This window comes from Rhinolophus sinicus, linkage group LG10 (genome assembly GCF_036562045.2).
Source record: "Rhinolophus sinicus isolate RSC01 linkage group LG10, ASM3656204v1, whole genome shotgun sequence".
NCBI lineage: Eukaryota > Metazoa > Chordata > Mammalia > Chiroptera > Rhinolophidae > Rhinolophus > Rhinolophus sinicus.
Window position 1 is genome coordinate 59,975,642 of NC_133759.1, and position 27,234 is coordinate 60,002,875.

The window sequence follows — 27,234 nt, forward strand, 5'->3', positions numbered from 1 at the left end:
TTGTATATAATCCAAACACAGCAAAGTAAACAGTTTCATTTTGCACCCCCTTTTTTTTCCATACAATGCTTTGAATATTTTCTTTGTGATGGTCAGTGACTTTGTTTAACTTTACAAAGGCTGAATGGAAAGGAAGGGCCTAGAGACTAGTAACTGTTTGTACAAGGGCCTAAAGTGACTGACGGCTAAACTAAGCTGGGCATAGAGCCTTGACATTTTGTCAGCTCCCCCGAGGAGTCAGATGTGATGTCCATGACTCACCTGTCAAGTGCTGATAGAAAAACAGCTCTGTCATACATAGCCTTTAAGGCTACATACATGACCTCTAACCCCAGAACCCCTTCCAGAATTTTCCACTGGGTATCAAAATCCTCTCAAATATTTCCAGCTGGACATCTTGAGCTATAATAGCAGCCCAGCATTTCAGCACTTGTGGTTATTGTTGAGAGAATTTCCTTCCCTCCCCCTTTTATTTCTCCTCCTTTGCAAAGACCAGTTCTGAAATTTCACTGGTAGCAAGAGAGAGGGTCTACCTGCATTGTTCCAAAACTCAGCCTTTTCCTCCCAGTTGAATCCAACTGTCTTCCTAAAAACAGAGTATTTTTGAGGTCACTCAGATTCCTGTCCTCATCTCAAAGTTCTGACACCCTTGAAGGATCCTGCAAGATGATAAACTCTTCTATGCTATGAGGTTCAGAGTTTTCCTAGGATTTGTCTTGGTTTCCCTTTTTGCACAAGAGGCAACCAAGAGGAAGAAACCAGATGCTCCTGTCATCAAGGTTTGGTTTAAAAAACCTAGTACTGAATTTAAAACAATGTTCAAGTCTTTTGATCTTCATTTTCTACTAATGTGATAAATACTACCAAATATTATTTTTAAAAGATAAATAAATGGGAACAACCAAAATAGGATATATCTAAGAGAATAGAATTCATGCCTAAAGCAATAAATATCCTACAAATAGAAAGATGCCTCTTCAGTGAGCACAAGAAAATAAGTTAGTTGACTGAGTTCCATTCAGAGTAATAATAAGTGAATTTCATGTAGGAAAACAAAATCACCTTAAAACCATGTCAATTTGAGCTCCAACAATGTTCTAGGAGTCCTTGGGTTGGTGGCATTTATCAAGATAAACTAAAATGGCATTGGACAGAGTATCCATAAACCAAAAGATCTACAATCGTCTAGTTTAAGCCAGAATATTCCCTCTGCTCCTTCCAGAGATAGTTCCTTTGTTCTCTGGTTCCCCAGATTGTCAGACTAGAGGACCCAGGCATTTGCTGAACACATGGGAGCTCCTACTCATAGTTTTACAGAAGAACTCTTCTACAGAAATTTCCATTGAAGCAAGCTAAAAATAGCCAAATGAAAGGGAAATCATGAGTTGTGTCTTAAACAGTATTAATATTATTTTCCTCATTGTATGTATGAAGAAATTGAGATCCAGAGAAGTGAAGTGACTTTGCCCTAGATTATAGAGCTAGTAAATGACAAACTCAATGAGTACTTGAATTTCGTTCATTGCTTTGAAGCCTTGAAGTCAGTTTACTTCTAAAGCTAAATTTATGCATTAGTATATCCAATGGATACAACCTATTTCATAACCAATGATTGTTTAGAAACAAACTAGTGGCTCATAATAATTACATGTTTGGAAAAATAAACTCTGAAAGATTATTATTGTTCTCAGTTTTGTTTTAATTTTTTTTCTTTTGGTGGTGATAGCGGAGCCATTTATGTAACATCTTTTGAGAATAAGAATCCCAGTTCAGCTATTCCAGGTGCTTGAACCAGCTGATACCTGTTCAAATCACTGTTCAATCTGATTCCTGCAGTGTCTTATTTGTCTGTTCTACAACAACTCTGGATATAATTAACTCTGTGGCCTGTCCAGCTTCCTTGGCGAGTCAGATTATCCCTTTCTCCCTCCCTGTTGGAGCCGAATCTTGCGTATAAGTCATTTTTCTCACATTTCCTTTTAAGAGACTTGTGTATTATCCGCCTGAGGTGGCCCAGCTTCCTCAGCCACCAAAGCCCTGGGCAGATCAGCCTAGTTCACATCAAGCGGCCCAGGAACCACTCTGGGCTGGAAAGTTAACCCAGGTCTCTCATATCTGAGCAGTGGTCCCCTACTTTGTTATTCTAGTTCTTGAGTTTCATGATCTGGAAATTGTCAGGGGAGGGGGGCGGGGGGTTGTTAAGGAGAAGCAATATTCGGAAGGAACAATAGAAATACTCTGGGTCAAACACAATTTTTGTAGATCTCTTGTTTTGTGAATACTCTCTCTGAGACCATTTACTTTATCTTGAGAAAGGCTGTTAAAGTTTTGACTGCAAAGAGTGTTGTGCTATCTTGCTGCTCCATACGTCAGCATCACGTGGGAGCTCATTAGGAAGGTAGTACCTTGGGCCCCAGACCTGCTGAGCTAGGATGTGAATTTTAACCAGATCCCCCGGTGATTCATGTGCTCAGTGAAGTGAGAAGAGCCCTGGGGTTGGACAGATCCACAGGGGCCCCTCTTCCTTATGCCTCCTGTATTCCTGGGATCCGCGGCCTCTGGATCAGAGGCAAGCCCTCTCCATCCATTTCTTTTTCTTCTCCACCTCCACCAACTCGTCCCTTCTCTTTCGGTTTCTTTGTCCTACGTGTCCACCACTAACCCCTTTCTACTTAACTTCTTAGAATCCTATTATTTGACATGAAATATTACTATATGTTATAGTCTTTTTCCTAGAAACTTCTCATACCTTAATAATAGAGGTTTCTTTTTCAAGTAGAGGCCACTACTCTTCCTTACTTTCTATAACTCAGGACAAAAAGTAAGAGTCAGGTTTCCCCTCACTTATTATGGATGCTTCCAGATCACATTCATTCTAGAACTTTTCCTTGGAGAATTTCTTAAAATATGGCACAGAAAAGGTGGATACATTTGTCTATGTTAAAATTAAGAACTTAGGTTCACCAAACGACAGCAAAAGCAATATGAAAAACACACAACAGTTTTTAAATGCACATACCTCTCAGGATTAGTATCTAGAATATATAAAGAAATAATACATATACATATATATATACACACACATATCAATAGAGAAATAAAGAATCCAAATTAAAGAAAATGGGAACATGATACATTAAGGCAATCCACAGACCAGGAAACATGAATATAGAAGATACTCAACTAATTAAGGAAATACATGCCAAAACCTTAGTAAATACCATCTCACACCCAATTAAGAAGCTGGACAATATCAAGTAGGGATAATAATATGGAGTAATGGAAACTTAGACTCCTGGATGGGGTATAAATGTTTATCACCACATTGGAGAGCAACTTGGCAGTATCTAGTCGAGTTAAACAAGCCTTACCCAAGGATCCAACACTTTGTTAGGTGAGTGCGGAGCAGCTCTCACCCAGATGAACAAAGATATGTACAAAAATGTTCAGTGGAGCACTGCTTGAAATGACCGAAATTGGAAACAACTTAATGTTCATCACGAAAAAGGAAGATAAATAAATTGTGTATTCATGCAGTGAGAAACTATGCAGCAGTTGTACATGAATGAACTTGAAGTAGGTGTGTGTGTGTGTGTGTGTGTGTGTGTGTGTGTACAGGTATACATATATATTTATATACCTCAACTTGGATGAATATCACAATTTAGTGTTGAATTAATAAAAGCAAACTGTAGAAAAATATATAGTATATCATTTACATAAAGTTTAAAAACGTGGAAAACGAAACTTTGTCTAAGGATATATGTATGTGTGCAAAAAATATAAAGCAATGCCTGGCAATGATAAACATCATATTTAGAACAGTAATTATTTTGGTGGGAGGAAGATGGCGGGAGGAATCTATGAGGATTTACATAGGCAGCTGCAATAGTGTTCTAGAGGTTTGTTTTAAGCTGAGTGATACCATGTTTACCCGCAAATAAGACCTAGTCGGACAATCAGCTCTAATGTGTCTTTTGGAGCAAAAATTAACATAAGACCCAGAATTATATTATATTATATTACATAAGACCCGGTCTTATAGTAAAATAAATATGCCTAATTACATAAGACTGGGTCTTATATTAATTTTTGCTCCAAAAGACGCATTAAAGCTGATTGTCTGGCTAGGTCTTATTTTCGGGAAACACGGGAGATACTCATACAAGGATATTTATATTTTCTGTATACTCTTTTGGATGTCTGAAATGTTAACTGAATTCAAACACAGTAACTTTTGCTTTTAAGACCACATAAGTCAGTCATCTCACCCTCTTCCCACTCTTCCCACCATCAGCTATTGATAAACTCTCACCCATACCCAGCCTGCAACTTTCCTCTCCATCGTTCCTACCATCACCTATATGATTTCAGCAGCACAGTTGCACAAACATCCAATGACCCCATAGTCCTTGGTTCTCCTACGCTCCAGCAACCTTGAACATCATCTTCCCTAGTTACTCACAGGCTGCACTTTGGATCTTGCCACCCCAAACATCTCTACTCAATAAACCCCCGATTCTTTCTTCTCCTCCTCTTCCTCCTCCTCCTCCTCCTCGTCCTTCTTCTTCCTCTTCTTCTTCCTTGCTCTTGTCCAGCTAATATTCACTTTGACCTCCTGGTGGGCTTGATTTCCTTAACCTACTTTACCCCTCCAATTCTCTGCTATTTTCTTCTTTCTTAACCAATCTGGACCCATAGCCAACATCTTAGAGCTTTGGTGACACCCATCTTGCCTAATTCCAATTGTCCATTGTCTTAAATCCTGGATGTGGAATAATGCTAACAGAAACCACATAACAGTCCTGTCCTGCATCATTTCAAATCCATTTTCTCCAGAACAATTAGGCTCCAGGCTCTGACACCAGTTATTTCACGACTTTCTAGTTGAAATCATTCCTAGCCTTTAATATCAATCCCAGCCTTCAGTATCAATGGGTAATGGCCCCCCTTGGCCTATAATCGTGACTTCACTGTATCCTGCAAAGCTAAGGTTCCAGGGAGGTGCCTTGGGAGTAGTTCCAGAAGAGAAGTCTTCTCAGGAAGGCTCTGGATCCCCAGGCTCACTTCAATCAAAGAAGATCTGCTTTAGCCATTTTAAATATGGTCTCCCAAAGAAGATTTCATTGAATCAAAAAAAGGAGGGGTGGGGTTCTGGTCTTTAAACCTTTTAGTGACTTTCCGTTGCACGAGGTATAGAACACAAACCCCTCAGCATGCGGTCTGTGGGACGTGACTCGGCCTCCTCTCCAACCTCACCTAGGGCTACTGGTCCCTGGTTTCCCACACTGCACTGCCATTGCCCAGGCACTGCTCTACCTACTGACACACCTGGTCCTTTGTTCTTTGTGTTCCTGACTCCTCATTTTCAAATTCCTTCTTAAATGTCCCCTCCCCTGGTCTCCCTTGTCAATCTGGATTATGTTACTTTATGCATCTCCTTCACAGCACTTCCTGCCATGTTTATCCAACTTTTTGTTTGGTTCCTCAGGTAGTTTCTCTTTCTCCCACCATGCAAGGGTGCATCATATTTGTTGTGTTTAACATTTAATAGCAGGGCCAAAGCGTGGCTTCAGCACATTTTCAAATCCTCAGAGTAGGACCTTCACCCTAAACCACCTCAAATAAATAAGTAATTAAAGGAGAAACAGCCTCCTTCATGGAAAGTGCCCCAGCCCTCCTCTTTCCAGCTAGATGCCACTCTGAATTTTTGCCACAGAGAAATATGGGAGCTGCACTGGGATTAGCATATACATAGTGGATCCTATTCTCAGGCTTACAAGGCACTCAAGAAATATTTTTGAATGAATGAATCAATAAATCATCACAAGTTTTTGAAAAGAACCAGCCTAGAAAATAAAGTTCAGCTCCCCTAGATCAATATGAGCAAGAGAGGTAGTTTGGAGGGCATGTTTCCTTCCTATCTGCATCATCCATTACCTACTCCTACTAGTCTATTCCAGGACAAAGGACAATAATACAAAACAAACACCCTGCTTCTGACATGGATGCTGCACTGAATCTTCAGATTTGATGAATCCGGACACTTGCACAGGTAAGAGTTGAAGGTATTAACTGATTTTGGAGTAAAGTGGTTAATTACTTAAGCGTTTCAGGAGACAAGCGTTGCATCCTCAGTCCATCCAAAAATAAGTGGCAATCCTTTCAATAGGTTGGAATGGCTGTTGTGATAGCAATATGCAATGGCACTACAGGACACAGAACAGTAGTTACAAATACGTGAGGCAGATTAGATATGATCACTAGTGAAGAAAGCCAAACCCCAAAGAGAAAAATCTCAATATACTGGTGTGTACATGGGTTGTCATAACTGCACATTTGCTTGGCAAGTCCTTCCAAGTACATTTTCTCCCTAGGCTTTCTTTTCCCTATCTGTTTTGATTGTCCTCAAGGCTTCTAAGGAAACATGGTGAGATAGCAAACATGTGGTGTGTGTGGGTGTATTTGTTTTTCTGTGCAAAGAAGATTGAGACCTTTAGAAGAAATACACAAGCAGGAGTTGGCTTCAGACAAAACAGAAAACAAAAAAACAGGGTAGTACCACATGGGTAAGAGACGCAATGGTGAAAGTGCACGGGTACAGGGTGCTCAAGCATGCGAGCTGGACATTTGGGTCAGAAAGGGAGTGGAACTGAAATGGAGGTGAAGTAGGGGTTATTGTAGTAGGGCAGTGATTATGATGATTTTGTAGCTACATTTTTTTTAATAATGAGCATGAGTGAGGTACTATGCCCTTTGCTTATTTAATTCTTTCAGAAAACTATGAGATAGGTAGTCTTATTATCCCTATTTTACATGTGAAGATACCGAGGCTCAGAGAAGTTAAATAATTTGCATAAGGTCACACAGTTAGTGCCTGAGCTAGGATTTTAATCTAAGATTGTATGCCTCTAAATTTTGGGCTCATAACCACCATTCCACACTCCGCCTCCAGTTGGCAGGATAGTGTGGCGCCCGAGAGAGGTTAAGCTTAGAGCTATAATTACAGGAGATAATTTCTTAGAATATAAAGATAACAAGAAAAGAGTCAATCTCTGGAAACTTCACTAAGATTTACCCTAAAGGAGAGATCTGAGGAGCACTGAGACCTTGTATGGGAGAAAGTATGTTCTCTCATTCCTTAACTTGGGGACAGAATAAATGAAAAAAATGTAAATCTGTGGCTAAACTTAAAGAAAGAAGGGTAAAGTTAAAGAAAGGAAGGAGGTCAGCTTGTTCACCATAAAAGAGGAGCTAAGACATATCAACATACTGTGTAATTCATGTCTCACTATATACAGAATAGAAGCCTTGCTGATGCATTATGACCAATGCCATTTCTATCTCTAGAGCTTTGCACGATCCATGAACCATCAGCATCACCTGGGTGCATCACCCCAGATTCATTGAAACGGAACTTGCATTTTAACAGGATCCTCAAGTGATTCATATATGCAGTAAATCCTGAGAGGTACTACCCTAGAATTTGTATTGTGCCATCTTGGCAACTTGGTAAACTCCTATTCATCCTTCAAAGCCCAGCTCAGATATCACCTTTTTTTTAAGCCTTCTCTAGCAATGCCTGACAGAGTTAATCACTCCTTCCTCTCTGCTATTTCTCTGGACCTCCTACTTAGCTCTATCCTGTGCTCATCACACTGGTTTGTTTACATGTCCTCGAGAGACAGACATCTTTGTATTCTCATCTTTGTATTCTAGTGTCAGTCAGTTCCGTCACTTCAACGAGCTAGGTTCTAATAGGTATTCAGTTATTCAATTTAGTTATTATTCAACTTAAGTCCCTTTTGGACAACAGTTTTTATATTTTCCTGTGCACAAAAATCACCAAGTAAGCTTGTTAAACTGGAGAACCATGCATCCAGCTCCCATAGATTATTTTTTTGAGTTGCTTAACTTTGTTTACTCTCTACAAGAGATATTATTCCTTTATTATTATTATGACAATAATAATAATTATTATTAGTTTAAGGTGTATAAAACAATGTAATAGTTAGACATTTACACCACTCACAAAGTGATAGCCCTCCTTCCCCCAATCTACTATCCCTCTGACATCACATACAGCCGTTACATTCCCACTGTCTCTATTCCTTATGTTGTACTCCACATCCTGTGAATATGTGTGTGTATATATATGCGCGTGCATGCACACACACACACACACACACATATATAAAATTATAGTTGACATTCATTATTATTCAAATTGTGGTACACTTATACAATGGAGTGTTACTCGACCATAAAGAAGAATGAAATCTTACTATTTGCAGCAATATGGATGGACCTAGAGAACATTTTGCTAAGTGAAATAAGTCAGATGGAGAAAAACAAATACCATATGATCTTACTTATATGTGGAATCTAAAGAATAGAATAAATGAACAAACTAAAGAAACAGTCTCAGAGATATAGAGGAAAAACTGAGGGTTGCTAGATGGAAAGGGGGTGGGGATGAGGGAGAAGGTGAGGGGATTAGAAAGCACAATCGGTAACCACAGATTGCCATGGGGATATGAGAGACAGTTTGGGGAATATAATCAATAATGTTGTAAAGATTTTATAGGGTATCCAATGGACACTTGTCTTATTAGGGAGAGCCCCCACAGACATTGATTCTTCATATTTAGTTGGGCCCCAGAAATTTGCATTTTTAACTAGCAGCCCTAAGTATCTCTGGTAGAAATGGTCAATGGAAAACCCTGGTTTAGAAATATTTCTCAATTGGAGTCTGGGATGTTGAGCTTCTTCTAGTCTAGAGGGCTTATTTGTTCTATTGTACCGTTCTCTACCTCCTTCAGATACCAACAGTGACCAAATCTGTCAGGAGGGAACCACCCAAGTATGTTTGGATGATATTTTGGTGAGGATGCCTTTACAGAGAAACGGAAATGTGCCCCATTTCAGGCCCTATAACAGTGTGAGTTATCCAACACTGACGCCCAAGTCACGGTTATAAAGGTCTCCCGCCTGACATTGACCCACTGGCTTTTAGGACCATCATTCCAACATCCTGGAAACACATGACTATTTTCCACATATACAGCTCTGACTGGGTGAGTGCTGCTATGTGCCAGGCAATGTATGATAGTTCGAGATCTATCTATTTAATTCACACAACAATACTAGGAGGCAAGGGACACTACTGCCCCTTAATGATAAAGAAACCAGGCCTCAGGGACATTTCGTAACTTACTTGGTGTCACACAATTAGGAAGGGGCTGAGCTAAGAGTCAAACCGTTTGGTTTGATTCCAAAGCTGTTGCTTCCTTTCTGTTTGTCAGACTGTGTCTGTTTCTTCACCTACACTTTCCACACAAAGTCCCCAGGGATTGGCATAGCTGGGGATAATTAGAGCCTTCCAGAACAGCCATTGATGGCACTCCAGTTCTAAGCTGCATCCGTAACCATTTTTCTTCAGTGGTAGCATGTATCTACTAACAGAATGTCTGAAAACACAAAGAGGTGATTTCTTTTCCTTCCTAAGAGAAATTTTTAGCTAGTTTGACTTTCCCCTTAGCTGGTACTCAAGTTCACGCATACCTGCGTGGCTGGAGTAACAGACACACACACACACACACATTTTTGAGTTGTGATAACAACTGAATCAAATCACAACAGAATGGAGACAATCAATTTTGCAGTTGATTGAGAAGGCAATTAAGAAATTGGATTGGTAATGCTGTAGCTAATTTAGTTAACTATCCAAATGTCTCAGAGAGCAAAATAAAGTTGTTTTTTCTTGTTGGGAGCTTTGTTATTTGGGGGATAGGATGAAAGAATGGATTAACTACATCATGGTATATCCCAAAAGAAGACACTGTGCTGCTGAAGTTTTTTAGTGTCTACTATGTGTAGGGCCCAAAGAAGAACATGGTAGGCACACCTCTTGCCCTCACAGAACTTACTGTAAATTGGATGTAGTGGAATGATGCACCTCTATACATGCTATCACTAGCACTGAAAGCTATCCAATATGTTGTAAAACCGCAAAATATAATTTGCAGACGAACACATAAAAAGAGAAAAATGTAAAAAACAAAATACATTTGCATACAAATGAATTTGCTAAATGGTTATACAAGGTGTTATTAATGGCAGTTATCTTTGAGGACTGAAAATGAATTTGAGTTGAGGATGAAAGAGTGGATGGGAATGGTGGACTTTACACATATTTTTGCATCAGGGACTGCCAACTACCTGCCCTCAAATCCCCTTTCAAGTCAAAAAACAAAACAGAACATTCCCAGACTCCTTGTGGCTCAGTGTTGTCACGTGACTAAGTTCTGGGCAAGCTACAAGTTAGAAGGATTGTGTAGGACACTAAGGAAGGCTCCTTAAAAGGGAATGGATTAGCTAATCCTTTTGTCCATGTTCCTTTCTGATGCCTGGAATGTGGATTCATGGTGTGGCTCCAGCAGCCATCTTGGACCATGAGGAGACCTTGAGAGTGGAAGCCACAAACAGGGGAATATGAAGATAAAAGAGCATGAGTCTTCTCAATACTAACCCATTGCTTCTCTGCTGTCTACTGTGGGAGCCCAGAGCCCCTTGTGGACATTTTAATTTCAATTAATCAAAATTACATAAAATAAAAAAATTCAGTTCCTTAGCCCCACTAGCTGCATTTTCAGTGCTCAATGGCCACCTGTGGCAGCTAGCAGCTACCAAATTGGACAACACAGATAACAGAACATTTCCATCCCCACAGAACGTTCTCTTGGATAGTGCTGCTCTGCTGCTTGTTTCCAGAAATAAGTCCCCATATTTATGTCTTTGTTACTGGTAGCTGCATTAAAAACACACTATACAAATTCTTTTTTACAAGAACAAATAGCAGTTTATGATATAAAACTAATATAGTTTTAAATACACAACTAAACATCAAACACAGATTAAAACAGATAAAGATATACTAAAATAATCTGGTTTGATTATTTTAAAAATAGAGAAGTATTTTATCAAAAAGATACTTTAAAACCCTAGGTATATAAGAGAAAACTATAAACCTCTAGATTTTTTTCCTTGTTCAAAAGCAGAAGGCTGGACACCCATAGTTTATATTACCCTCCCTTTGAGTTGACATAGACCACACACCAGGTAGGCATGTACATTTCTATAGAGTAGTTGTCTACACATTTAGCTCTGGAGCATACTGAGAATGTTCTGAGAGATACAGTTGACATTCACGGGAGACACTTTTATAAGGATAAGATATGGTCTGATGCTCTTTAGCTATTTATCAAACTCTCTGTTTGCATTTTGAAAATATACAATGACATTACATCTTAAATATACTGAGTTATACTGTGCTTTCTTTGAACCTGCAGCAAAATTATGATACCATTGTGTATTTTTAAAGATTAAATATTTTTCATATTTTGGTGCTCTAGCAAGCAAACCAAAGGCTTTTAGCATTCCAGGTCATGTAGATGATTTCAACAAAGTTGTTTATTCTTTGTACAACGTGTGCGGGATTCAGGAGAATCATTTCCATTCTGAAAAGAAGGTGCCACCCAGGTAATCTTTGGCAAATGAATGTCAGTGCATATTCTGATCTGTCTGGAAAACGCAGCATAAATAACCCATTCATCGGGCTGACGAAGCCAAGGGCAGATAAACCAAGATTCGCGGTGGGTGCTTACAACAAAGCAGGAAACCCTTAAACTTTCTTTCAACGGGCACCAAATGTAGTAAGTCCCTAAACCCCCCATCTGGTACTCTGCCAGCACAAACCAAGGACATGTGTCTTTTTTTTCCTTTCCCTGGTGTGTGTGTATGTGCGCGGGTGCATGCTTGTGTTTTATCTTTCAAGTCATGATGATTTGACACAATGTGCTGTTTCTGCATATTTTTGCTTTCTAATACCACTGAAAGTCTTAGAGGCTCATTGAGATGTGAATCAAAAGCCAGGCAAGTGTTTTCTTGGTTGGGCATTGGGGCTGTTATGAAATCCTTTTTTCATCATATGGGAAGGGAAGTGGTTTCAATTCTGGGTTTTATATGACCACCACATACCGTATCATTTTCACCTTTGCCTGAGAAACAAAGGCATGAAAGCGAAGAGTAAAGATGGCTAAGATCCTGAGGAACTTGCATGATGAATTCCTCTTTTTGTGGATCTATGCTACAAAACTTCCTAACATCCTTCGAACTCATCCCATCTTCCTCCAATTTCCACAACCCCTTAACCTCAGCTTGTTTGCAACTTCACCAGGTTCTTCCCAACAACTCCTCCCCACTCCAACACTGGCTACTCGCTCCCTCCCTCTCTCCCACCTGCCTCTGCTATGTGACTTTGAGCAAGTCACTTCCCATCTGAAACCCTTGGTTTCCTCAGTTGGAGATGAGGCACCTGTTCTAGATGGTCCCTGAGGGGCTCCTATTCTGAGGTTGAAAGATTCCGGTCATGCCTGCTCAAGAAAAAAACATGTGACTTGGTTAAAAGTGAGTACTGGGTACGGATTACTCTTTCTACTTTAAATTATTTTTTTAATGGCATGAATAACATGTACGTATTTATTACTACACAAAATTAAAACATTAGCGATAAGACTCAAATTGTTCCTTCCTACAACTCCCACCCAAACAACCTCAATTTTTCGAAATCAAACAGACACAAAAACCCCAAAACTTTACCCACTTCTCTTCTTTATGAGTTTGATCTGTATTTTTTCTGATATATTTCTGTTTTTATATACACACATATATCCAGAGAAACTGTATAGGTGGTTTTGTGAGGTTTAATATATATATTATATATAATGTATATATGTGCTATTTCTGCACATTTTTATTTTCTAGTTCCACTGTATGTCTGAAGGTCTGTCAAAATGAGAGCTGACATCTGGACAAGTGTGTCCTTTGTAGGTAATTGATGATGTTGTGAATATGAAAATAAGACTATACATGGTATACTGTGCTTATTGTTTTGCACTTCTTTCTTTGCCATTAATATCAGTTGTTATAGAAGAACATAGGTCATTCCTTTTGAAATAGTATTCCATGTAGTAATAACAATACAATAATAGCTGTAATTTATGAACTGCTGACTACTTGCTCTTATTTAATCCTCATAGAACTCCATCAATTAATAAGCCAATATCGGTCCCATTTTACAAATGAGAAACCTCAGAACCAATATAAAAATACCATGCCTTATTTCACCTCCTGCTGGACATTTAAAACATTTCCAATTGCTTGCTAGAACACACAAGCTATCAAATCTCCTCGCCGAGGTAGGATACATATGAGACGAGGAAGAGCTGAGGGGTAAGGCATTCTGAGGTTTAAGAGATCCTTCCAAACTGCCCTTACTGTTCTTATCAAGTGAGACTGTGAACACCGAGAGGAGGATGGGATATAGAACACAGAGTTGGCTGGGAAAACGGCCAGAAATGGGACGGGTGAAGGGACACCCCAAACTCAAACATTATCCGTTTGCAATTGTGCATAAGAGTAATCCTGGGTAAAAGCAGGAATTTTCCACTGTTTCTCCTAAGTCCCCTAAACTCCAAGGCATCTGCTCTCTTTCCCCGGCCCCTAAGACCTTCCATCCATCCAACAGTGCATCTGGGAGCCAGCTGTGCCAGCTCTGTTAGGCTTAGGAAAGACGTCAAGCCCTTCAGTATTTACTTTATCCTGAGAACATTAAGGAAGGTAGACAGGCCTCCGTCCCTATGCACAATTTACACAGATGTCAGGCTGTGGATGTGGGTTCATTTTTCATTCTTTAATCCACAGGTATGAATTAAACCATAACCTGCCTTGCCATCACCCCCGCATCAATATTTTCTCAGACTGGGACATGGTCTCCCTGTTCTTACCCACCATTTAAAAATAAACTTAACATATGGCATTTGTCTTATGGCAAAGGAATGCAATGTGTTTTTCTTGACATATGATTCAATTCAAACACGAGGCAGAACTTTGATATTTCAGAGGCATTTGCAGTTTGTTAAGAACGCTCTTGCTACCTTTCCCATTAAACAGGCAAATTCTTTGAGGCAAATTTTTGGATCTAGAGAAGTTCCAAGTTTCTTACATAATTGAGTCCCTTAAATCACAATATGTGTCATACAGACCCTTGGGTAGTCCTGGATACTCAATGAGAAACACCTTAAAATAGCCAAACTAATAGGTAAAATGTATACAAGTTTGGAACATCCATGGTGGTATTTGTACAGTTTTCTCAAAGACACGACAATGCTTGACCAATCATTCAAACACACCCCAATGTCACCCCACAAATGGAGACAAAGGAAAGAGGCCCATTGACACAAAGGAAAAGCTTGTAAGTGGAAAAACACTCAAACACAAGCAAACCAAGAATAAAAAAAGATAACTACCACACACTGGGCTTCTATATTAGGTTGGTGCAAAAGCAATTGTGGTTTTTGCTATTATTTTTAACCTTGTAAATCGCAATTACTTTTGCACCAACCTAATAATATTCCAGGTACAATGCTCGGTGCTTTGCTTGCGTGATGGTCGTCATACTCACTACAGTCCTCTGAGCTCTGTTTATTGCTCTGCTTATTATCTCCACTTTCCACATGAGGAAACTGAGATTTATAAGGCACAGTATCTTGCCCAAATGTGTACAGCTATTAAACATAGAACTGGGATCCAAATCCACTCTTTTGCTAACATATAACGGAGTCTTATTACCATATGTCCTCAAAAAGAGAGGCTTTAAATCCCATCTCTCAAGATGTAACTACAATTCTATGGATTATCTCTAAGCATCTTCTCAACTTTCTAACCTACCTTAGTTCAGGCCTTCCTATTCTTACCTGGTACACTGGAGGAGTCCCCTAGCTGCTCACACAATATCCTAATTTATTCTGCACGGTTACTGAGAGAGTGATCTTCCAGGGAGAAAATATCATGTCACGCACTCCCTTGCTCATAAATCTTCAGTGGTTCTTATATGTAGCTCCTCCAGGGGCTTGGACAGTGCTTTATGGACGATGAGCACCCAACGGCCACCTACTGAATGACTAAACATTTTCCTACTATCTGCTTCCTTTTCTTGACACAGAGGCTCCTAGAAATTAAGTATTTGAGGTCACACCTAGAGGCAGGCAATGTTAAATACTGGAAAAGAGCTCTCTTTAGAGTCTGAGAGATTCAAGCTCTACCTTTATTTGTTCCATGACCTTGGAAAGGTCACCACACCCCTCTGATTCTTTTCCCCCTTGTGTCTCCCTTACCTCACCTGTGTGAAGTTAGAGGTAGTGCATGCCTGGGGCACATAGAATTCTAATATCATTATTAATAAACATTGTGAAAACATTTCATCAGTCATTCACACCTTAAGACATCAATGGATCTGGACAATTTCCCCTGGGATGGAGAGGTGGGAGCAGGGGATTTAGGGAAGGACAGTTTTGTGGGCAGGAAGGTGGAGGAGGCCCTCCTGGAGCATGGAACTCTGTCTGGTAGAAAGCTCGTGGTGACAAGCTGCCCCTGGCATCGTGGGACTGTCTGTGCGAGGACAGAGGCTCCTAGAAGAGGAAAGAAGAATGCCTGACAAGAAGGTAGAAAGAAAAGGCATAAACATACTTTTGCTTAGTGCCAGCCTGGGAGCGGCTGTGGGCTCAGGAGAAGGGGAAACATGATGAGGTGGATACAGCTGCCCTGGTCTGTGGTGTAAGCCACCCTTGTCTAAAGCAATTTGATCCTGGGAACTTTGGAGAAATATTTAGGTACCTATTTCTGAGAAACAAACCAGCCCTGAACAGCAATGATTTTTTATTTCTCCCAATTTGGAGGGTTAGCAATCTAGGGGTTTCTTTTGCTGGTCTTGCCTGGGATCACTTGTGCGGCTGCAGTTATCTGACAACTTGACTGGGGCTGGAAGTTCCAAATGACTTCATTTTCCTGACTAGCAGTTGGTGCCAGCTGTTGATGGGCAGGGTGCCTCAGCTCTCCACTGCTCACCTCCCATCCCTCCATAGCTGGATGGGGTTTCTTCACAGCATGGACGTCTCAGGGTTATAAGCATGGGAGAGCTGCAGCCCCAAGGCTTCTTATGTCCCAGATCTCAGAACTCCTACAACATCACTTCTGCCCCATTCTATTGGTCAAAACACGTCACCAGGCCAGCACAGATTGTAGGGTTGAAGCAACAGACCCCACTTTTGTTGGGAAGAGTGCCAATATCATCTTGTAGAGGTACACGGACAGGGAGGCATGAATCCCATGCAGCCATTACTGTAACAATCTACAACAGGGGATGTTCTTTCCCACAGTCCCCATTTCTAGAAAGTTCTGTCCTCATCAGCCTAAAGGTTTTACCTACCAATTATATGGTTATTTGGTTTTCACTGTAGCCAGTTAGTGACCAAATAAGGGGCCAAGGCAAGCTGAAACCTGATATGACGGCCATTCTGGGTCTTTGAATTGGCTTCTACCTCCGTGCTGCTTCTCCTCACAGCAGATGGGCTGTATGTGGTTTATGGATATGATGCTGACCTAGGCTTAAAGAAGGAAAAAGCAAAATTATTTTGACACTTTGAGATGATTTTTACCCTCTTTAGAAAGGAGATCTAATTCTAAGGACTGTTCTGTCACCAGAATATAAGCCAGCACTCCATAGGCCTCGTCTTGGTTCAGTATCACATGTAAAGATCCCGAAGTACAAGTCGTTCTAACCTTATTTGCATTTTTAAGACACATTAAACAGGATTCAATGCCTAGCCCCGAAGCTCCTTTCCTCTCAGTTGCTTACTCCCTCACACATTGACGCTGTCGCCCACTCTCTATGTCTCCCTCAGACTCTCTTTGATCCTCTCAAGTGGTCGGCTCACTCTTCTCTTCCTTCACTTGTTTCTTTTCCACATTTCCTCCCCCTCTATATGTGTCTCTCAGAGCTCTCTGAAACAGATCTGCATTCTGAGTCTTACTTCCCAGTGATTAGCTTATGATTTATACACCTACCTTGAGACTAATGACATTTGGGGTCATATAATTCTTTGTTTTGGGCAGCTGTCCTGTGTACTGTAGGATGTTTAGCAGCACCCCTGGCCTCCACCTACTACCGTGTTTCCCCGAAAATAAGACCTAGCTGGACCATCAGCTCTAATGTGTCTTTTGGAGCAAAAATTAATAGAAGACCCGGTATTATATTATATTATATTATATTATATTATATTATATTATATTATATTATATTATATTATATTATTATACCTGGTCTTATATTATAGTAAAATAAGACCGGGTCTTCTATTAATTTTTGTTCCAAAAGATGCATTAGAGCTGATGGTCGGGCTAGGTCTCATTTTCGGGGAAACTTGGTAGATGCCAGTAGCACTGCTCCCCAGTTGTGACAACCCAATTGTTTTCAGACATTGCCAAATGTCCCCTGCGTGGCAAACGCAACCCCAGTTGAGAATCATGGATTATCACAATCTGTAAAATAAAGGCCCTAGGGGACTGAGTATGAATGACAAAATGCTTTGTCCGGGCAGTGGTCAATGCCAGAAATTTCCATAGTGGGAGGGGAAAGGAAATAAACTGAAAATATGTTTACATTTAATAATTTGTATTTCTATTATATGAGTAATACCCTGATCCACCAGTGGGATTAGGAAGGAAAAATGACTCAAATATGAGTTAAATTACGTCCTCTGAGCTCTAGCCTGAGGTAAGCATGAGAAGCTAATACAAGGTTACCACCTGGTATTCTGGAATAATCAGGGCTTGTTGGGTTCAGGTCTGAGATCTGCTACCTGGTATCAAATTGAGCAAGTCTGCGCTGGGCCTTGGGCCTGAGTATTTGAAAAGGCTCTTTACCCACCAAGCATAATGCCTGGTGGGTACTAGACTAGTCAGGGGGTCACTTCTTAAATTACATAAATGTCTAACCACTATGCTGTACACCTGAAATTAATATAAAATAATACTGAATATCAACTATAATTGAAAAAATTTTAAAGGAGGGATAAAGTAAAGGCCAATAAATGGTCCAAATTTCCAGGTATAAAACAAATAAGTCATGCGGATGTAATGTACAGCGTAGGGAATATAGTCAGTAATATTGTGATAGCGTGGTATGGTGTTAGGTGGTTGCTGGACTTACCGTGGTGATCACTTCTTTAGCTATGTAAATGTTGAATAACTACGGTGTTCATAGTTATGAAACTAATATAATATTGTATGCTAGCTATATTTTAATAAAAAATCTTTACAAAAAGAAAGAAAAGGCTTTTTGGGTGTTTCTCATGTACATTTCTGGTTAACAACCTCATTTTAAGAGTTCAATAAATGGAGGTGGCTATGCTGGAGAGCACGTTAGAACGGAAGCTGAACGACCTGAGATCTCTATCAGGCAGGTCACTAACTGGCTGTGTGACCTTGACAAAGATATTTCACCCTCTGGGACTGATTTTTCTCGTCTTCCAAACAAGGAGGTTGGACCAAATCAGTGTTTCTTGAAATATGGCCCAGGAGAACCTTGAATGTTTGTCAAAATGCAGATACCTGGACCCCGATTAACATTTAAGGAATTGAACTCTCTCAAGGTGGGGACCCAGAGATCTACATTTTAAAAGTGTACCCTAAATTTTTCTACGATAAGGTAGTAAGCATTTAGAGATTATTTCTAGGTATCAGATTTTTATGATAAGCTTTTTTGGTTATAATAATATCTACCTATAACATAAATGTTATTATTATTATACCCATTTGAAAGATGAAGAAACTGAGGTTCACACCGATTAAATGACTTTTTCAAGGTCTCAGGTATAATAAATTTGGGGAGTCACGTTTTAGCCCAAGCAGTCTGGCTGCTGAACCCCAGCCCCTAACCATTGTACACTCTGCCTCTCTTTTGAATACTGATTTTTTAGAGCCTCTGGACTCTAACAATTTCTAAGATTCCTGACACCTTGCAAATTTTAAGACTAATTGAAGTTCTTCCAAACATTTCCTTCTATTTGAAGCAGTGACAACTCTATGAAAAGGCAGTTGTGGGGAGTGGGAGAAAGAAGAGAAGGATTCACTAAAACAAACACAAGAATTTGGCTTTTAAACATGAGCAGTTTTTTTTCTTATCAAGCACCTTTCTCTGGGCTATCATGGCTAATTCATTGCCATATTTCATTATAGAAACTAACTGAAAGGTTATAAGTAAGTACTTTTCAGTCAGAGGTTGCAGTTAATTTGAACTTCAATACTTATTAATGTTTCTGACTTAATGCTGATTGATCATGAAATTCCAAGAAGTTTCATGGAGACTGGTTTTCAGCTTTATACTCTCATCTTCTCTCCTAGATAGACTATTTCAAACAGGCATATTGGAGAGTCCAGGATAGGCATTTGTTTTGATTTTCCTCATTAATGTTTTATCTGTTCAGGATAAATCATGGAGAATGCATACCAGGCTGAACATTTGCAAGCAGAATTCACCAAATAAAGTCAAATTCAGGAATAATCTGGTTATACCAATTTATCATGTCTAGCATTACTGACAATATTCAGACAATGTAATTCCTATTACACCTGCTTTTAGGAAAAAAACATGTAGTCAGTAACCCTAAATTAAATTAACATTTTTAGTGTACATAATTTGTAGTTCAGAATGAGCTATAATTATCATTTAGGGAAAACCATATGGAAAGCATTAAGTCTTGGGTTTTAACAGTGATCCATGACTCAAAATGCTTTATCCAAACAGGTTGTAAATTCTGAGACAAGCAAGACGCATTTTAGTCATTTTTATATTAATTCCAAATGAAGAATTCATTGTCTTTTCAAATTATAATAAATTGGAGGGCAATTTCCCGCTAAACAAATCAAGGAAATTGAAAAATTACTTCTCTGGGAGCTGTTTTCTACATCTTTTTTTTAAGGCTTTTTTTTTTTAAAGACCTGCTTTTATTATTCTTGATGCGTATACTAATAGACATCTGCATTGCCCAAACAATTTTCTTCCTCTTCTTTAAAGTGGAAGGTGAACTCTGGAACATGTTTAATGTTCAATGTAATTTCATTCTGGGGCAAGTCTGGAGCCTGCAATGAGAGCTCACATTTAAGAACCTCAATTAATATTGGGAAGACTTGCTCCTGAAGCTATTGCCTGTCTTTCTCAACGATGCACTTTGCTTCCCAGGGAACCACAGAGCTGTTCGTGTCACGGGGAGGCCAAGGATTTACCCAAGCTGTTTGTTGTGGACACTGAAGCATCCTCAACATTCTTGGGACCCTTAAATTAATCTGAGATTTAAAACGATGTATGTCAAAATACTGTAAAATAGAGACGGAATGGTAATAAAGCGTGGTATTAAAAATCAAAAAGAAATACACGTAGTGTTGTTGCATAGAGGATAACCAAAAAGAAACAAAACAAGTTTTAAAAATGACATTCGCTTTGCTCTTTGGAAATATTTTCTTCCTGTTCTTTTTTCCCCTTCTCTATGTAGAGACAGGGAAAGATTCTCTAATGAAAACAGAAGTGGGCGTATCTGTATGCAGGCGCACCTCGGAGACAGTGCGGGTTCAGTTTCAGGCCACCACAATCAAGCGAGTATCACAATAAAGTGAGTTGTCATCGTTTTGCTGGTGGAGGGTCTAGCCTTCAATTTGTTAAAAAGTCAACATCTATGAAGCACAATAAAGCAAAGCACAATGAAATGAGGTGTGCCTGTACTGATATCTCTTATTCAACCAAACCAGCAAAACACTGACTTCCTTTACAGAATGACGTGGTCTCTGTTGCGGGTCTCTGGACCCAGGACTGTCATACGAGGCCTATTTTCATGGCTATGGACACTATGAACATTTCTGACTTCATTTCACAGTCTTTTGAAAATAACTCAGGAGTTTTCCATCTAGTAGATTGCAGCTTCTCCAGAGACCCGCTGGCAAGCACAGGGACAAAAGCAACGTTTTGGAGACGAGTTTTTCCAGTGGGTATCACCTGTGAGGACTTTAATTAAATTTTATGGGGCTTTTATGAAGGTGCTATGGGGTTTCTCTGAAGAGTGCCCTGTTGGCTTAGGTTGGTCACTGGACATTCAGATATCTAACTTAGTGGTTCCCAAGTTGGGACAAAGGAAGTGACAGAAATATGACATCAAACAATCAGTTGAGTGATTATTGTCTCCATGGAATTGTCCCATTTCTGTAGCGTGAGGGCAGACTCATTTCACTTCGTTTTTTACTCTGGAGTTAAATGAAGAGAGAAAACTAGGAAGAATAGTGTATATACTAGAAATAAATACGTGTCATCATGTGAAAATTTTTCCTCATTGTTTCATTAGTCCAGTCAATCCTCCCAATTTGTGTCAGCACAAATACAGACTTCTTAGATTTCATGGTGAAAATCACCAATATACCAAGGACAATTAAGTCCAAAGCCAAGTCACTGACTGTCTTGGAGATCAGCTATAAAACAATGTTGGCTCCAAAGCCCTATTTCAGATGGGAATCAAAGATGGTTGGCTTTAGCAAAGCATAAACACGGCTTGATGCTAGCAGACTCTCCCCAGTAGGAGTCTAGGTAGTTTGGATAAAGATCATGAAAAAGCTCATTATAGATCTTTACCAAGGGCCAGAAAGAGGACATCCTTTTCTTTTTCTTTTCTTTTCTCTCCTGTCCTCTCCGTCCGCTCTCTCTCCCTCTTTCCTTCCCATTCTCTTCTGTTTCCTTTCCTTTTCCTCCCTCCTTGCCTCCTTCCCTTCTCTCCTCTCCTTTCCTCATTTCCTCCCTTCCTTCCTCCCTCCCTCCCTCCCTCCCTCCCTCCCTCCCTCCCTCCCTTCCTTCCTTCCTTCCTTTTCATTATTTTTCCTCTTCCATATATTAAACATGCTTTAGACATAGTAAAATATTAGAACCACTGGAAAAAAGTTTAATATTTTCTTCTTGTTGATTCTGAGTAATGACCACAGAATTATGAAGAAAAGTCCAAAGATGCCATCCCATTTCTTCTATGTCTCTATATAAAGTGCTTAGATCAGTGCCTGTTACATAGCAAGTATTAGAAATATGTTGGCTATTATTATAATGATTACTGTGAAAAATAAATAAGATAAAATATATAAATCCTTCAGCAGAACGTCTGCCACATAATATGTGCTCAATAAATGGTATAGGATATAGATATACATTATTATAAATTACTGAATAAAATACATAAATATATTATTAGTAGTATTGTTGTTGTTGTTGTTGTTGTTGTTGTCTTTACTTGGCAAACGTCTACTTATTCCGTAAAACCCCAACTTGAGTTCAGCCTTCTCTGTCACCCCCAAATAGAATTAATTATTCTATCTCCTACAGCACTTGAGTACTTATGGATTATAGATACTTATTATATTTTGTTATAATGAGCTGTTCACTGGTATGTCCCCTTTGATAGGTCATGAGATCCTTGAAGGCAAGGATTATACTGTATTCACCATTAGACTTCCTACAATATATAGGGCAGTGTCTGGTCATGTGGTAGGTTCCCTGTAGACATCTGTTAAATTGAACAAAAACACTAGGCTCAAGACAAAGGGAACGTTCCCATCTTTATGCCCAAATGAAGATGGGAATGTAGAGAATGTTTTTCTTTGAAAAAAGAAATCTCAGGGGCTTACTCGAAAACAGCCTGAGTGTTTAGAGAAATGAGTGCCAAAAGCAATGTATAAGCAACTCAGGCCTGGTGTAGCCCCAATGCTAGCAAGTATCCCAGCCATTTTCTTTGACTTGGCAGCTGCAAAACAGATGGGAACGAGTGTGGCTCAGTCATGCTGCCACTGGACTGAGGAGAAGGGGCTAGGCTCCAAAAGGAAAGAATGTTTTCTCCCATGTGTTCGTTTGAAACTAAAATTTTCTTTAAAGATCACTGCCACTATACCAACATAACTCGATGTGAGTTTTGGTATTCACAGCGGGAAAGGAAGAGCCTAGCAGGCACTGAAAATGATCACATAGCCCTCATGGCAGTTGTGAGGCTGACATGTGAACCATCTTGCCTAAAGATGTCCCTTTTATCTTCCCCAAGGTCTTGCATTTTCTTTAACCCACAGAGTAACATGATTGGGACAAATGTAGTCTGAGTGGCGGAAAAGATCTGAGCAGGGAGCTTTGGTCCAGAAAATGTCCATTTATGGGGCTGAGTCTGCAACAAGTGCAGCAGTTTGGCCCCAAACCATTGCCACACAAGCAAAATTCTGAATAGCTGTGCGTGGTGCTTCTGCCAACACTGCCCCTCAGGCTGACAGAATGGTCTCCATCTTTACTGCCTCACTGTGAGAAATTCTCCAAGTTAGTTGATCACGTCACTATAAGCCCCACCCCCAGTCCACAAAACAAAGGACAGCCTTTCCTCTTTCTCTGATTAATGAACTAATTGATGCATCCATTCAAGACTGACCTGGGTGCGTATCAGGTGCGGTGTGAGGTGAGGTGACACATGAAGTTGAAGAAGTGGTCGTCCTCAAGGAACTCCCCATCTTGCTGGTGAAAGGGGTTGTAAATCTGTGATTATAGCACAGTTGTGATAAGTCCTCAAAGAAAAGTAGGTTCAAATAATTATTGACAAAGGCACAAGAAGAGTGACTCTGTTTAAGGTTCTTGGTGAACCGGAAAGAGGTGGTTCACTGGAGGACACTGGAGGAGGTTAGTACTAAGTATGGTTCTAGAAGAAGACTTCAGTATCAGAGTAGAGGCCATTTCTTTATATGCTGCTCAAACAGCTATCCATTGTATGACAGGTCTCAAAGAAATAGATTGTTTGCATTGAGCCTTTCCTCATAAAAATGGGTGAGAGGTTTGCAGGATTTTAATGGTAGTTGTCTAGCACCATCACAGTCTTAGTTGCCTCACGTATTAGGCCCCTGCACACATGGTTCCAATCTAGAACATGTTTTCTGTATGATAACCATGTGTATGAGCCTCCCATTCCTTGCATAGTTCAGCAGAAAGCATATCTAAGGTAGGTATTCCATTGTCACTCATTCTGAACAGCTTGTTCTAACCCCGTGAAGGTGCACCATGCCCTGTAAAGGATCTATATCCCTTGAGAAGCTGGTGGTCAGGGCAGAGGAAATTCAAGACAGTTGATAGGAAGAATGTGTTATCTTGACCTCCAAATACAAACCCTGCTAGCATCCCAAGGGGAAAAGGGGGGCCAGAAAATGGTCCATGGACAGAAGAGTTTGGGGACATAGTCTAACCTCTGGGGTGGTCTCAAGCTATAATGGGTTTGTGAAAACTGAAGATTCTTGAGAGGTTTTGATTTGTGTCCTTCAGAGTTTTTAGACTAAAGCATCTCTTAGGACAAATATATCCATGAGCAATAAGGATCATCTTTTACAGAAACATACTGATGTATTATGATGTTACCATGTCTTTATGTCTGTTTGGTTTCTCTGTCTTACCCCAAACCCTTTCTCTTTCTATAGAGAGGTGGGTAGCAAAGAGTAGGACAGCTGGAAAGAAAGAAAGAAAGAGGAGAGAGAGAAAATGCAGAGGGATGGGAGCAAGGGTAAGAGCAAGAGAGAGATCATGAGAGTGGGAGGGAGGGAAGGAGATTGGAGGTGCTGAGAAGGGACAAAAACGTTGCCACAAATGTATTACATAGGAACCTTATAGACAGATATAGCTCAAGGGTTTTACTCTTTAAGAATAAAACTAAAAATGAGGACAATATAATTCTGACAATTAAAAATTAGTACAATTGAGAGAGAAAATTTTTTAGACAGCACATGGTTGGCAAATATTTTTCTGTGAAGGGCAGATGGTAAATATTTTTGGCTTTGTGTCCCTGCAGTTTCTGTCACAACTACTCAACTGTGACATTGTATCTTGAAAGCAGCCACAAACAATACATAAATAAATGAATATGGCTGGATTTGGCCCTCTGACAGTAATTTGCACACCCATGCTAGCTGATAAAATAATAACTGCCATTTTAGTAGTTCGATACATCTTTTGACGCAAAAGGAGTTGTATTGGGACACATTTCCATCATCTTTCCAATGTTAACAGGCCACAATTTTATGTTAAGTCAGGAAATTTCATATTTTCTCTTCTAGATGGGAAACTTTGGGGCATGATTATTTCCACCCACTTCTCACTAGTTCCATACATTTGGATCTTGTATGTCTTTAAAGAAGGGAAGCAACCGTGTGCCTCAAGAGAACAAAAGATCAGTAGATTTTGTGCCATCTCTTGTAAGCAAGGACATTGGCCACATAGATGGTTCTTTTCCGGAAATACAGCTAAGAACCTAGGGGAAATTAAATATAATGAACCCAGAGGGCGCATAGTCTAGTTTCTTTCCCTGCAAGAATAGCTCATACTGTGGCTTTTCTTTATCTCACTAGAAATCTTAACCTTCAAAGAATGCTTGGTTTGTACATTTGTGCTTGTGTTATGTCCTTGAGTTCTGTGAAATTCTGGTTCAGGCACTGAATTACAGAACCTAGTTTGCCAATGGATAAAATAAAGGGTGGGAAAGTGAGAATTCCCCTTAGGGTATTTCAGAAAAAGAGTATCCAGAGCATATTACAAAGCATTTAAGCAGAAATTTTTCATTCATTCTGTCTCTCTGGTCTTTGTTTTTCCCTTAGCAGAGATGTTTAAATAGAATGCCTTCGATGTCAGACAAGTTAAATTAAAATTACCACGTTTGCAAAGATAATCCCTAAAGAGCAAAAATGTTTCCAAGCTCTAGCCATTGGTCTATTTATTTAAAACAATATTAGATAAACCAAAATTCCTGAATAAGAAAAGGGTCTGACAAGGCCCTCAGAGGTCATTTCAATAGGATTTCTGGGCCCTGACAAGTTGAAAGGGTCCCAGTGTATCAAGAGAGACATTTCAAAGGATTTTATTTTAGTCACAGCAATGACTCACTGTGAGAACAAGTGGGACAATAGCAGCCCAAGAAGCTGACAGTTATCCTAGCAAGGAAGGGACCTTTGACAAACGGAACCCTTTCATGATAATTTCAACAATGTAATCAGTAAATGTGTGTGAAGCTCCACCTCAGAGGCTGTGTACCCAGCTTAGGGACTGCCCAGAGCATGTGCTGGCCCCACAACTCTCTAGGTCATATGTTTTTATTTTTCCACCAGCTTTCTGCCTCTAAAGATGAGCTGGGGAATTTCTTGTCCAAGTTATATTTTGTAAAAGCTTACTTCAACTTTGGAAATAGCAACCCATGGTGGGAAATAAACCTATATTGTTGGAAAATGTTGGAGTGTTGTACAGATTCTTCCATCAGACCGAACCCTTTGCCCTATCAGCAGTTGAAATTTCTTTTCTCTGTTCTTATAGCCTTGTTCATTCTTTTCCAGGTAAACATTTTACATACAGAAAAGTGCATAAAACATAAGTGTTCAGCTCAGTTATTTTTAACAAAGTGAAAACACAAAATTAGCCAGCACTAAGATAAAAAAATATTACTAGCACCCCTGAAAATCACCCCCACCCTGGCACCACCCACTCTTCTAACACCATAGACTACTTGGTGCCAGGATCTTCAAGGAGGGGTGATCCTCCTCTCAGGGAATTTGACAAGATCTGGTGACATCGTTGGTTGTCAGAACTGGGGAGTGGGTGCTACTGACATCGGTTCAGCTCACGGATGCTGCTAAGCACCCTACAAGGCACAGCACAGTCCCTACAACAGAGAATTGCCTGGCCCCAAATCACTGACACCAAGGTGGAGAAACCCTGCTTCACAAATGGAACCGTATGATATGTTTGCTTCTGTGTCTGGATCCGTTTGTTCACCATGAGATTTTTTCCATGTTGTCACATGTATCAGTAGTGCATTCATGGTCATTGCTGAAAGGTGTTTCCTCACTCACTTTTTAAAAAAGTTGAGTTTTTCCCCCAGATTTTCACATGAAGATATTTTCAAATTATACTTGGTCTTTTTCAGAATTTCAAATCTTAACTCTATACCTTTGCTTTAGTCACTGTCAAAAAAAGTGGAAGTGCTGGTTTATTACAACAAAAATTAATACATTGCTGGCTTGCTTATTTGGCTGAGTGACTAATTCATTGTTCTTTTTAAAAATTTTTCATTCATTCATTCAACAACCAATAAGCAGCCATTTCCTGCCAGGATCTTGTAGGTGCTGGAGGGTACAGAGATAAACAAGGAACTTACATTCTGACACTTTTCACTGGGTGTCAACAGAAGTATGCTCAGGTTCTAGGATGGAAGAGATCATGTTTGGGAACAGAGTGGGGCTGGGTGGAGG